We start from the raw sequence: 12,510 nt of genomic DNA on the forward strand, positions 1-12,510 counted from the left end.
ACCGCACGATTAGACGCCAGAGCTCTATTCTTTTCTACTCATTTCTTTCTTTGATTCACCTTTTACTTCTTATTCCTTTTATTATTCGACCTCGTTTCGAGTATTAATAGTTATATATTAGGTTTAGGCATCAAAACGAATGGATGCTCGATTCCAATCTCTATTATACTAGTAATTTGGAAAGTGATTTTACATAGTCGTCGTCCTGTACGATAAATCGTAAGTTAATCAACGAGCATCAATCTTAACCGAGAAAGTTGGAAAATCGTTCAATTAAATCTTTCTGGTGGCAGGTAATACTCGATTTTCGAGTGCGATCCACCAACGGGAAACCTCGTCCTGAACGCGTTAAGATCGTCGTTAAGATAACCCGTCAGACAATTCCCGATACTTAAATCTCCGTACTTAAATCCTTTAACGAGGCAGCCCTCGCTCATGGGAATTCATAGATGGCCAAGTGAGCCCAACGGAGATTCATCTTATCGAAGATGAAGAAATAAATTACAATCTGGCATGGAGCGTGGTATCGTCGTCGGGTGCTTTAAAAGCGAGCAAGTAGCTTTCTCGAGAAACATCGCGCTTTACTATCGACCCTCTTTTGTTATCGAACGAAATCATCCTGCGTCGACTTTATATCCTCTCGATATCGCATTCACGGGCGATAAAATTTGCCCGAAGCGTTCGTTGTTCTTGCAATGTCTACTATAAAATTATATCGATTAATCTTCCCAAGTTAGAAAATTCGTTACGTGATGATAACGACGTAGGAACTGCCGAGAGACGTTTTATACGTAGGTATATGATAACGATCTTACTCTCGTAATTACTTGGTAATAATTGGAGAGGCCAGACGAAAGAGTGGATGAGTCTATGTATGCGCGAGTACGTACGCATGTGCGTTCGTCGTGGAAATAAACTTTGTACGAGCATCGCAGAAAGAGAAGAGTGGAAGAGGTGAGGAAGAGATCCGTGAGGAAGAGAGTGGGCGACCCACGTCGCAATCACCGATGATTTAGCCCTTGGACTGGCGTACCTTCCCTACCTCACCTTACCTTTGCCTCCCACCCACCCCCCATCCTCTCTTTCTCTCTCTCTCTCTCTCTCTCTCTACTTTTCCGGCACTCCTTCCTTCGTCTCCGTCGTTCGCGAGAAGAGTCAACCCTCGAGTGCTGCCCCGTTGCTTGATTTATCATCGACCTCGCCTTCTCCACCTTCCCCCACTCTCCTCGTCCTCGTTCTACCTCTTAACCCTTCCTCTTTTCCATCAAGCTTTTGCTTCCTTCTTCTTCGTCTTCTTCTTCTTCTCCTTCTCCACGTAGGGCTTGCCGTGCGGAACAGGTGACAGGTTCTCATCTAATACAATTACCGGGAATGACCGTTATTTATGGCGCACGGAAAACGTCGGTGATAGAGCCTGATGGATGCAATCCAGAGGAAAGAGTAGAAAAAAAAGAGAGAGCGAAGGTGGGGCGCGGTACGTTGCCACCTTCAGGCCATCGAGACAGAACGATCCTGAACGCGAGCGCTGTGATTCAGAGCGCATAATGCGAGGTGTTGAGGCAGGTCGGGAATCGACGTTAATGATCGAGCGTGGGTGCGAATTAACCGACGAGGAAGAACTTGCTCACGATCAAATATCCTGTCTTTGGTATTTCCAAGTAGAAACGGTATCTATCTACCTACGAGCAGACGTTGAATCGTTCCCTTTTTCTGGCCTATCTAATTAAATTCTTAATTACATCTATATCTTTCGTAAGTTCGTGTAAAAATAAAACAACTACGAAAGGGTGTATTAGCTTTGATCGGAAATTTCTATAAAACGAGTACCAAAAGAGTCCTCTTTATCGTTTCCTTGCGAGTTGAAAAAGAAAAAGAAAAAAAAAAAAAAAAAGAAAAAAAAAAGAAGGTAAAAGAAAAAACAGAAATAAAAAAAGAAAGAAAGAAAATAAAAAAGAAATACAAAAAGGAATAAAAAAAAGGCAAGAATGTAAGAATGAATTTAATACCGAGATATTACCACGAAGAGAGACTCGCGCGACTTTACTCGCGCTCGTGCGTTCGCTTTTAATTGGTATCGAATCTCAATTACCGGAGATTAGGAGATTTTTTTTCACCTGCCGACCGTCGCGAGACCGCTTCTTCGATGGTTCTCTCGCGAACGATAACGTGGTTACTCGTGCGCACTCAGCATTCATTCGTTTTCACCCATCTCCCTCTCTTAACCAGCCAGTTCCGCTCGCGCGCATTCAATTTATCGGGTCTTAAGATACGCGCCAGTCGGCAAGGCGCGTAGGAATATCGTTTCTACTCGTCGGACATCGTCGACTCTTCCGCCTCTTTTAAGTATCCCCTCGTAGTTCACCGAACGTTAAGAAACTCTTGGAAAGAAGAATACGTGCGTCCACACCCGGTCGGACCATAATTCATGCGACATTAATGGAATTAGCATAGCAATCTCTTCGCGACCGTACAGGGTGTTCCATATTAATCGATCCGCCTGAATATCATTAAATAGCGGTAGAAGAAAATCTGTTTGCACGAATACGATGTAGGTGTAAGGTGTTAACGAGTACCCTCGAAATGGACAAAGTTTCTTTCCAATTTCTTTATCATTAATGAGTTTCATATTATCTTCGATCGATTAAAATGGGACACCCTGTATATACAAGTTGCTTCGCTCTTTCTTTCTCTCTCTCTCTCTCTCTCTCGATCCTCGATTCTCGGTACCGTGAAATAAGGAAAAGAGTGTCGAGAAAGGGAAGAAAAAGAGCATAAGGCGTTCGAAGGGTGACGCTCCTAGACTCGACCCTGTTCCGTCTCCCAAGGCACGTCGTAAGGATCGAGATTCTACGGTAATCGCACCTGTATACGGTACTTGAGATCCTTCGAGCGTATCCCATTTTTCTCTTCTCCAACGACGCAATCTTCGATTTATTACCAAAGGCTAAAGACCGGCCAGAACTTTGATATAGATTCCGTGGTGCTTTTGATCGAGTTGTTTTTTTAAGCCTTCCAGCTAATAACGGTATCAATTTTTGATAAAGCTCTTTCGCAGAAGACGAACAAACTTTTCTTATACCATTCTTCGTAATAAGTCTTCAAAAGTAAGAAGAAAAAAAAGATAAATCAAACTCCTATATGTGCGAATCAACACACCTTCGAGTGGTTCTGCAAAGAGAGTCGGTGTCTTTAAACGCGACTCGGAAAGGTCGATTAAACGTGCGAAAGAGAGGGAAGAAAAAAAGTTATAAGTAAGAGAGAGAAAGAGAGAAAGAGAGAGAGAGAGAGAAAGTAGTCAAGCGGCTGTGATTAGAGCTCGCCGCCCGGTGATTTGTGGCCTCGCTCGCCTCTTAATTGTCACCAAGACGCCCCCTCGGCTTTATATCTCCGCGTGGTGCGTGCGAGCCGCCTCCGCCGCCGCCGCCGCCGCCACCGCTGAACCACCTTTTATATTCAAGCCGCGCTATCGCTCTCTCCAGCTTTATTTCGTTTTCTTGCCGTTTCCTCCTCGTAAAAAATCAACAAAGAAAAGAAAAAAAGAGAGAGAAAGAAAAAAAAGCGAAAAGAAATTAAGAAAAGAAAAAGGAGGTCTCGGAGATAAAGGAACCGAAGGAACTCTTTAACAGTCTCGCACGCGCACTCTCGAGGCAACGCTTACGAACTTGTCCCCTGCCGTGACTAACGTTGTACTTCCGATCGTTAGATAACTATGCAGAACTGGCTTGCTCTTGTAGAGAGTATTCCGTATCGCGTTCGAGGCTCGGCACAATACGTTGAATAAAGCGATCGAAAGACTATGCTAACTTTATTCTGCTCGCATCAGCTTCCCTATTTCTTTCTTTACTTTTTGAAAATAATTAAACTTTTTCTAGATAGAGAAGGAAAAAGAGAAAAGAAAGGGAGGAGAGAAAGAGAAAAAGAGATAATAAGTGAACGTTCGAAAAGGAAAGATGTCTTCTATAAATGGTAAACGACAAGAACGAAGGGTTGCTAGTTGGATACACATAGAAATGTACGTTTAGGATGGTATCACGCGCGCCGAGGCCTATCGTAGAAGAGAAAAGCGTGCGCGCGCGCGCGCGCGCGCGTGCACAATGGCTACGTCCGTCAAGGTTGGATCCTCTTAATTAACTCGACTGGCTACAGCGTTTCTCCTCTGGTAGACATGCCGTGCATTTCTTCCCTTCCTTTCGAGTGCGTATCACCATATCTCTTTCTCTCTGTCTTTCTCTCTCGCTCTCTCTCTCTCTCTCTCTCTCTCTCTCTCTTTCTCCTCTTTCTCCTCTTTGAAGAGGGAGCGGTATCCTTTTGTCGGGATGAGTTGTGTCGCCGAGTACGAGTCGCTGGTGTCCGTCGTTATTATATCACTCTCATTATGCGCGCTTGCGCCAACGGCGGTACCGGTCCGATATCCCGCACGTTCCGCACCACGACAACCACTTTTCTCCGGTACTCTTGACTCTTGTCGTCTTCGTGCATGGAAAGAAGATACGAGAAAACTACCGTGAGACGACGATTACCGGCCTACCCGATTTCTCACAGGTGCTGCTAGATCCTTGATAAAAGAGAGAGAAAAAGAGGGAGAGAGAGAGAGAGAGAGAGAGAGAGAGAAGGTCGCGTGTCACGCGATGTCTAAAGTATGATAACGACTACACGACAATTTCTCTCGAGCTCAAATCTCACTTTCAGCTTTTATTACAAAAGCCTAGTTGTATCGAGAAAACGAATCGAAGAACGAAGGAGAATAAGATCGATACTTTGAATGTCTAAGCTGTATACTCGTCTAGCGAGAAAGAATGAGTGAGAGAGGGAGAGAGAGAGAGAGAGAGAGAGAGAGAAAGAAAGAAAGAAAGAGAGGTCATTAAGCTCCCAAGCTCCGTCGACGTCTCGGATGTCGTCGACGCAGGACGATAAATTTCCGAGGAGGTCCGCGCCCGAGGATAACGAGGATTTCGAGACAGAGAGTACGTCGTGGCGAGGATTCGCAAAGAGGAAAGTGGAAAAGGACTTTGCTCTGGCCTTAACCCCTCGTGCTGATCCCGGTGTCAGCGGAGGAGGACGAGTCGCGAGGAGGAGTTGTCGCGAGAGCAGAGGCCTCGAGGGGCATTCGTAACGATCGTAAACGTAAAGGCGTAAGGAGCGTAAACGCGAGCGTAAAGAACTTAAAGCGTGCCTCGTAAACCGAACTAACAATGTGTACGACAACAACAACGATCGCGAGTTAAAACGGGGCTGAGAGCATCGAACGATACCTTCTTCTTCTTTTTCTTCTTCTTTCTCTCTTCTCTGCGCGTCTTCTACACTTTTTCCCTCGAGTATTCTTCCCCTTTTCTTGTTCACCCTTGTCCGTCTCATCTTTCTCTTTCTCTCTTACACATACAGACAGACAGACAGACACACACACACACACACACACACACGCTCTCTCTCTCTCGCTCACTCTTCATCGCGCTCCGGAACTCACGGAGATATACGAGCGAATGCAACCTGCCCGGTAATGAATGCGAGCCGTAAAACAAGGACGCTTTGATTTACTCGCCGTACTAATGTTGAACGTAGAGTATTAATAAATTATTGATTATTAAGTGCCCGCTGCCATCCGTTTCCACGACGCGTATCTTACGACACGTTTCCTTCTTTTCGCACCAAAACTATTCCGAGAGATGAAAAGTCCTCGTAAAATTTGTAGATACGTACTTTATATCAATGAAAGATATTACGTGCTAAGTATGTACGTTCGAAAGAACACGCACGTTTTGTGATCGTTCGCTCGATAATCCAATCGATTCCTAATAAAAATATTGAGGTTACTAATATCGAAGGTCTATAAAAGAGATTCTCGGCAGCGAGGATTTCGAGAAGAGAAGAGTTGTACGAATCGACAAACTTTAGATGACGAAGTATGTTCCGATAATCCTTCGTGCGATAGGGACGCGTACAAGGACACTTATAAAGTAGATGAAACGCCAGCCGACACTTGGATATTCCTCGATGGCCCGTACCCGTGTATAAATGGTCCGTAATCTCGGGAAGGGCAGGACCACCGTGGCCGCACCGTGGTCTCTGCCGTGTAATACGACAGACTCGTAACTCATATCAGAGCGCCCACGCCCTCAGGTAGCGGCGACAACGTTGGACAACATCGGACACCCAGGGCGAGGACACTCAATTAACTTTTCTCTCCGTCGTTCATCGTCGACCGATAAAACTGCCCTTAGCAGTCAACCGAGAAGCTGAAATTTTGCGCTTCCGAATGGTTCATAATTAGCGCGTCAATCTCGTCGACGTATATTATCGATCGATATTATGTTCACTTGATGGTAATAGTATCACGATGAGATCGATTATTGAGATATAAATATTCTATTCGAGAACGATGTTTCCGTCGTTTGATTTTTAAAACATTTTTATCAAACAAATCGCTGCATTATATTCACATATCTTATATCTTAGTTAACTTCAACTAGTAATTTCTATACGCTTATTTCCTTTTCCCCTCGTAAAGGATATCCTTAGAGAATTGCGCGGAACTGGTGTCGCGGAGATTCCGATCTCCGGCCTTCCTTGTTCTCTCTCTCTCTCTCTCTCTCTCTCTCTCTCTCTCTCTCTCTCTCTCTCTCTCGTACATGGAAAGATTTGTTCGAGCGATCGCGACTAGACAAGGATCGGTTCCTAAAGAGGCGAAGGAGAAAGAGAACGGGATGTGTACCGGAAGGACGGGGGCGAGGTAGGTGGTCACACACCCACGAAGAGCGAAACGATGGCGAGAAGGTTGTAGAGAAAGAACGAGAAAGAGAAAAGACAAGGGGAAGAGGACAAGGGGCTTTGGGTACGATCGGTAAGAGATCGGTATAATGAGCAGAACCAATATTAGTCGGTGTGGCCACCGACCGGCAAAGGAGTTGGCGAACGATCCCTGGCCGAAGGATCAAGCGGGTAATTGCCATTACGATATCATCTAAATGCTCTCACGGCTGTCCGTAATGAAGACACACACGGATACGGCGATGTGCGAACACGTACGTATGAACGTGCGAGTGAACACCCACCTATGGTTTCTCTCTCTCACACTCGCACAGTTAGATACATCGTTACACATCCCTGGTGCGAGCGATTCGAATCTCCTCGTCTCGACGCGGGCATCTCCTTCTTCTGCTTCTCGGCTCTCGTCTGTCTCTCTCTCTCTCTCTCTCTCTCTCTCGTCTTCCCTCGACGATCGATTGGGTGCCGCCCAATGCCATCGACGAGATATGAGGCGTGTCTAATTACGCGATCGGTGCACGTCCAATCAAACTCTCTTCCTGTCGACGCTCTTCGATTCAAACTGAATCCTTCTGTGAAACGACGAAAAGTCGATTAGGAGTTGTCATTGGGTCGCGATGAAATCGATATCGATCGATCGCCAATATCGTAAATGCATCGAATTAATAAAACGAGTTTCGAGACGATCGTAAAATCGATTTTCAACGCGATCAACAGCTCGTTATCGAAAGGGATAAAATCATTGGTGCGTTTCGCAATATTACATAAGTATCTATACACTTAGATACATTAGAGTCGTTCGATTTTAATTTCCTGCTTGACGTCGAGATAATTACTATGATCTCCCTGTCGTTCGATGTACAAAGTCTCATTACGTCGGCTCCAGTAAACGGATACGCTTTGGCCCGCGACCCCTTCTTCTACGTGATTCTTCTTACGATCAAACTCGTTCCTCGATAAGATCATCGGGTGGCGTTACGTTCGAGCAGGTATGCATGCGAGCGCAATCATCGACACTATTGCAGACACGGGAGGGGTCTGATTTTTCGGTCGCGGTCCAACCGCTTGGTGGGAGAGCTGACGAAGAAGGCGGATAGAAGGTAGGTAGCCGTGCAAACGGCGTAGTGCCGCGCGCAGGGAAAATGAACATAACGGGGTGTAATTCAGCGTGATATCTTCACGCACGATGGCTACCGGTAATTGCCGTTTTTACGCGCAATCAGAGCATGAATTTATTGACCGCGTACGGGTGGTTCGATTACTCGCACCGTACTTACCATTTGCTTACTGCACGTTCTGGAAACGCACCACTAGCAATCCTGCTGGTCCAAACTTATTAGACCACGTTACTGAAACGTCCCTAATTAGCGAAACGTTGTAACGCTCGCTACGCTTGCGATCTAGCCAACGAGAAATCCTGTTCCGATTTGTCATCCCCCTTCGAGAGTTTTTACTTTTACATTACGCCCGTAAGATTTTGCGCTACTCCTTCTTACTTCTCCCATCCTCCTTCTGTCCACCATGTGCGTAGTTATTTACGACTTTGGCCCGAGGAAACTCTCCTGGGACAAGGATATGTTAATGAGCTCGCCACGACTCTTCTCTGCTTCTTCTTAAGAAAAATTCTGAGACTCTGTGTGTCCCTAATATGAAATTTAAATAATTTAAGAAAAGGACGAAAAAATGTTTCGCGAGAAAAATACTTTTGACTCGGGATCTACTTGAAAATAGATAATCGTCGCTGTTGCATCTCTCTCTCTCTCTCTCTCTCTCTATATATATATATATATATATATATATATATATATATATACACATATATATATCTCTCTTTCTCTGGTTAACTCTATCTCATGATGTTGCGTGTCAGATGTCAGTGTATCCGCCTTGCATTCTTCTGAAAAAAATCTGGAACGCAATTTCACCTTCTCGGTGTACACGAACGCGTCCACGCTTTCCTTATTAGCTTTGGTTCATTATGAACGCGAAGCTCGCCGTGAAAATCGTCGAAGCTAACGCATTACGGCGCATGTCTCGAGCGCAAACTTGTCAAAGAACATATTCTTGCGTATATATGTATGCAGGTATAGGTACGTAGCTAAGTATATATAAGTATACGCATTGGTTTCCAGCAACTTGGGTGGCAAGTCCGACGACGGTCGATCGAGCAGCCTCACGACGATGCCGGCTCTTGGATTCGTCTCGTTCGACCGATCGGACGAAAGACGAGCGGACAGTTTGCTTCAACGAGTGCGAGACGTTTACACCCACGTTTAACATACCAATAAAATTGTCGAGAAGTTCAACCATTTCTGACGATCCAATAATGTGAATCTTATAATCCGACGAAGCGTATTTTTATACGCTAAAATTAACAACAACAAAAGATTATATCGCCGTAATAAAAATTGGCGAGTTATAAGTGACGATCGATAGATCTCGTTTCGTTTAAACATTGTTAAAAACTCAGATAGGATGAAGTCGAGTAGGTTGTGCATAAAAACGCAAAAACGTGGCCCTGTCGACGTCGCGAGTTTATTAACGCCGACAATTATGCCGCCAGGGGCTAGGCGTGATTTACATGGGGAGCTCGTGAAACGTTGCAACCTTCGGCCGGGCCTTTACCAAGGCGCAACACGTACATATACGCCTTCCCTTTCTTTCCCTTTCCATTCCTTTTCTTTCCTTCCTTCTTCTTCTTCTTCTCTGCAGAAAATATAAAAAGGCTTCCTGGAAACTTCCTCGGACAGAAAGAACCGGCCGCAAGTCGGCAAGATTTAGTACAGAGTCTCCTTCAAGAGAGAGGGAATGGATTTCGCTTGGTCGTCGGGCCCCTTCTTAAACGAATCATTATCATAAACGTGTGACTCAACTGACGCGACCACGCGTTTTGCCCGACGAATTTTATCCGAATTTCATCGAAATAACGTAAGAAAATTAAAACGAATTATTTCTCTTTAATTCAATTCAAACTGCAATCGTTCGACGACGATAATCGAATTTAAAGTCACACCTCCTAGAGATTGGGAAAAAATGCCGAGTGCTGGCCAAGAGGACATGAACCTTGAAAAAGTCGAGGTCCTCTACCTCGAGTCCTGAATTCCCCTAATTTGTTTGAGCGAAACAATATCGAGTTACGAGCGATGTTATCTAACGGACACGCACGTGCTACGGCTCACGGAAGGTTCATCGCGGCTTTCTGACGAGCTACCGTGCCGAGCTATCTTCACGAATCTCTGGCTTGCCACGAGAAGAAGAGAAGAAGAAGAAGAGAAGCAGAAGAAGAAGAAGAAGAAGAAGAAGAAGAAGAAGAAGAAGAGGAGGAGGAGGAGAAGAAGAAGAAGAAGTAAAAGAGAAGAAGAAAAGAGAAAGGGAAGACGACTCCCTTCCACGCACTTTAAGCAGGTTCCATGGCGCATATGTACGAATTTACGTGCGCGCAGAGACTTTCAACGAAGCCCTTCCGATTCTTCCTACTTGCGAAAATGCAAGAGGAAGAAAAAAGGAACAAAAAAAAAAAAAGAGAAAAGAAAGGAAGAGAAAGAGGAAAGAAAAATGTAGACACTCTCTCGAGGGGGTAGAAGTAAATCGTGGTGCTATCGCGATTGCGCTTAGAATTCGACGGACGACAACAAATTCCAAGTTGAGGAAGTTCGATCCAGAAACGAGATTTGTCGTTCTCCGGTGACACGGACGCCCGATACGCTCGATTTCGGGTATAACGGATTACGGAAACTTTAAAGGGTTGCTGCTACTCAGTTCGAGAAAAGGAAAGGAAAAGGTTCTTCTCTATCGTGAGATCCTTTGACAAGCCGACGCGCCACCCAGCGCGCGAAATTAGGACCGTATCGAGCAAAAAGGGGCCGAAATCCTGCGCTCGACAAGATGTTGCTGCTTAAAATTCCACCCGAGGATCGTACGACGTGGCATCAATGATGGATCCACCTTCTTCGCCGTTCTCTTCCTTTTTCTTCTTTCTCATCCTTCTTCTCCTCTTCGTTCTTCTCCCTCTCGGACGTTATTTCTTCGCAAGAGCACGACGAAGGAAGGAAGAAAGGAAGGAAGGAAGGAAGGAAGGAAGGAAGGAAGGAGAAGAAACGTTCGAAGGAACAACATCGAGAGGACGAGATCGCAGATAGGAGTGAGGAAACACGATAAACTGTCACGCGGCATTTCTGAGCGTCACTCAATGAAGCGTCAAAACAGCGTTGTCCTCTCTTTCGTGAGCCTTCCAATTCTTCCTCTTCTCTCTCTCTCTCTCTCTCTCTCTCTCTCTCTCTCTCGATTCGTTTGTCCTTTTCTCTTATGCTCCCCCTTACGGAAAGCCCTCTCCGGATACGTGTACGCGCGTGCGGACCAATCGCATTTATTAAGGCGCAGTGTCACCGTACACGTTACCTCAGTCCACCTTGTACGCGTACCTACGCTCCTCTTGGAGGTGTCAGCCACGTCGATCGAGAACAGGTCGCGACGCGTGTCCCACCATCGTGTATCCTAACGAGACAAAACGACGCAACGAACCTTGTAGATCCGATAGCACGCTTCTCCGAGCCCTTTCGCAGCTTTCGTAGTCTTGTACTAACTCGGAAACACCTTTCTAGTTTGCTTTGGGCGTTCTTTTTTCCTCCTACTCCTCCTCCTCCTTTTCATTGATACATCGAATTGAAACGAAAGAAAATGAACGAGCCGATAATGCGTACCTTTGTGAGACATTAAATTATGAGAGCTATTTAAATCGGAATTTAAATCGAGACGTCGAGAAAGAGAGAGAAAGAAAAATAGAAACTCAATCGTGGTCATTGAAACAATTTTACGCAGTCGTTCGACCTTTAATCCTTCGTGAAACGTGCCCATCGGACATGTAGAAATCGCGTGTTAGCTCGGATCGCTAGCGACATGGACAGCCCCGTTGTCTTACGTAGCACGATGTTTCTAAAATTAACAAAGCCGTTTCTACAGATTTATATACTCGTTAGAAATCTAATGACCCATTATCCTTTGTCACGCACCGGCGTTAGCGGCACCGTAATTACCAAAACGCAATTCTAACATACTCCCTTCTATCGGTTCGGTCGGTCGTGGCTCGTTTCTTCTCGCAACTCCGAGTAATTTAGTTTACTTTCAAAAGCGAAATACTTTTTAAGAAAAGAAATGTTCGTTCGTGAGCCAATAATACGACGATCACTAATGAGAAAGTCCACTTACCCGAAGGCAAACGATTGAAATCGAACGCAGGTTCATTTGGAAAACGTTTCATTGAACGTAACGAGGGAGAAATAATTGAATAAAAAAGAAAAGATCTGTTAAGGACTTGCCTACCAAAGATTTCCAAACATTATCGATTTGTAATTCACATGGTATGATGAAACTTTGAATGGTAAGAGGAAGTTATTCGACCGACTGACTGGCGAATGTCCTAAATGGTGGTCAACTTTGAAAAAGATCGCTCAAGTCGAAGCTCTTCTTCGTATTAACGAGACGAAAGGGGTATAGCGCTTTATCTCGCGTACGAAGTGTTTTATCCCTCCGATCCGAAACGTGAGAGGAATGCCAGAGCTTCGAGTCGGTCCAGTCTCGAGAAAGAGCGGGCAACAGAGAGAGAGAGAGAGAGAGAGAGAGAGAGAACCCGCGGGACGGACAAAGGGGATCGTGATTCCCGTCCGTCACTCCTCGTATCCTGTCTCTCCAGAGAAGTAGTAGTAGTAATAGTAGTAGTAGTAGTAGTAGAAGTTGTGTAGTAGTCGCGCC

The 12,510-nt window shown here is 45.2% G+C and overlaps 1 long non-coding RNA gene across 14 annotated transcripts in view; it reads right to left on the reverse strand.

Moving 5' to 3' along the window:
* The window catches only part of LOC118451093 (uncharacterized), a 117,405-nt gene that overhangs the window by 69,909 nt on the left and 34,986 nt on the right, over positions 1 to 12,510 (reverse strand). For 7 of the 14 annotated variants that reach the window (XR_014982451.1, XR_014982465.1, XR_014982466.1 and 4 more), the window contains one exon: positions 7,050 to 7,334. The exons of the other annotated variants lie outside the window; for them this stretch is intronic. This is a non-coding gene — a long non-coding RNA (uncharacterized LOC118451093). The remainder of the gene's footprint in view (positions 1 to 7,049; positions 7,335 to 12,510) is intronic. 14 annotated transcript variants of the gene reach the window in all.

Source organism: Vespa mandarinia, chromosome 8 (assembly GCF_050613455.1).
Source record: "Vespa mandarinia isolate Hongniang chromosome 8, ASM5061345v1, whole genome shotgun sequence".
Lineage (NCBI taxonomy): Eukaryota > Metazoa > Arthropoda > Insecta > Hymenoptera > Vespidae > Vespa > Vespa mandarinia.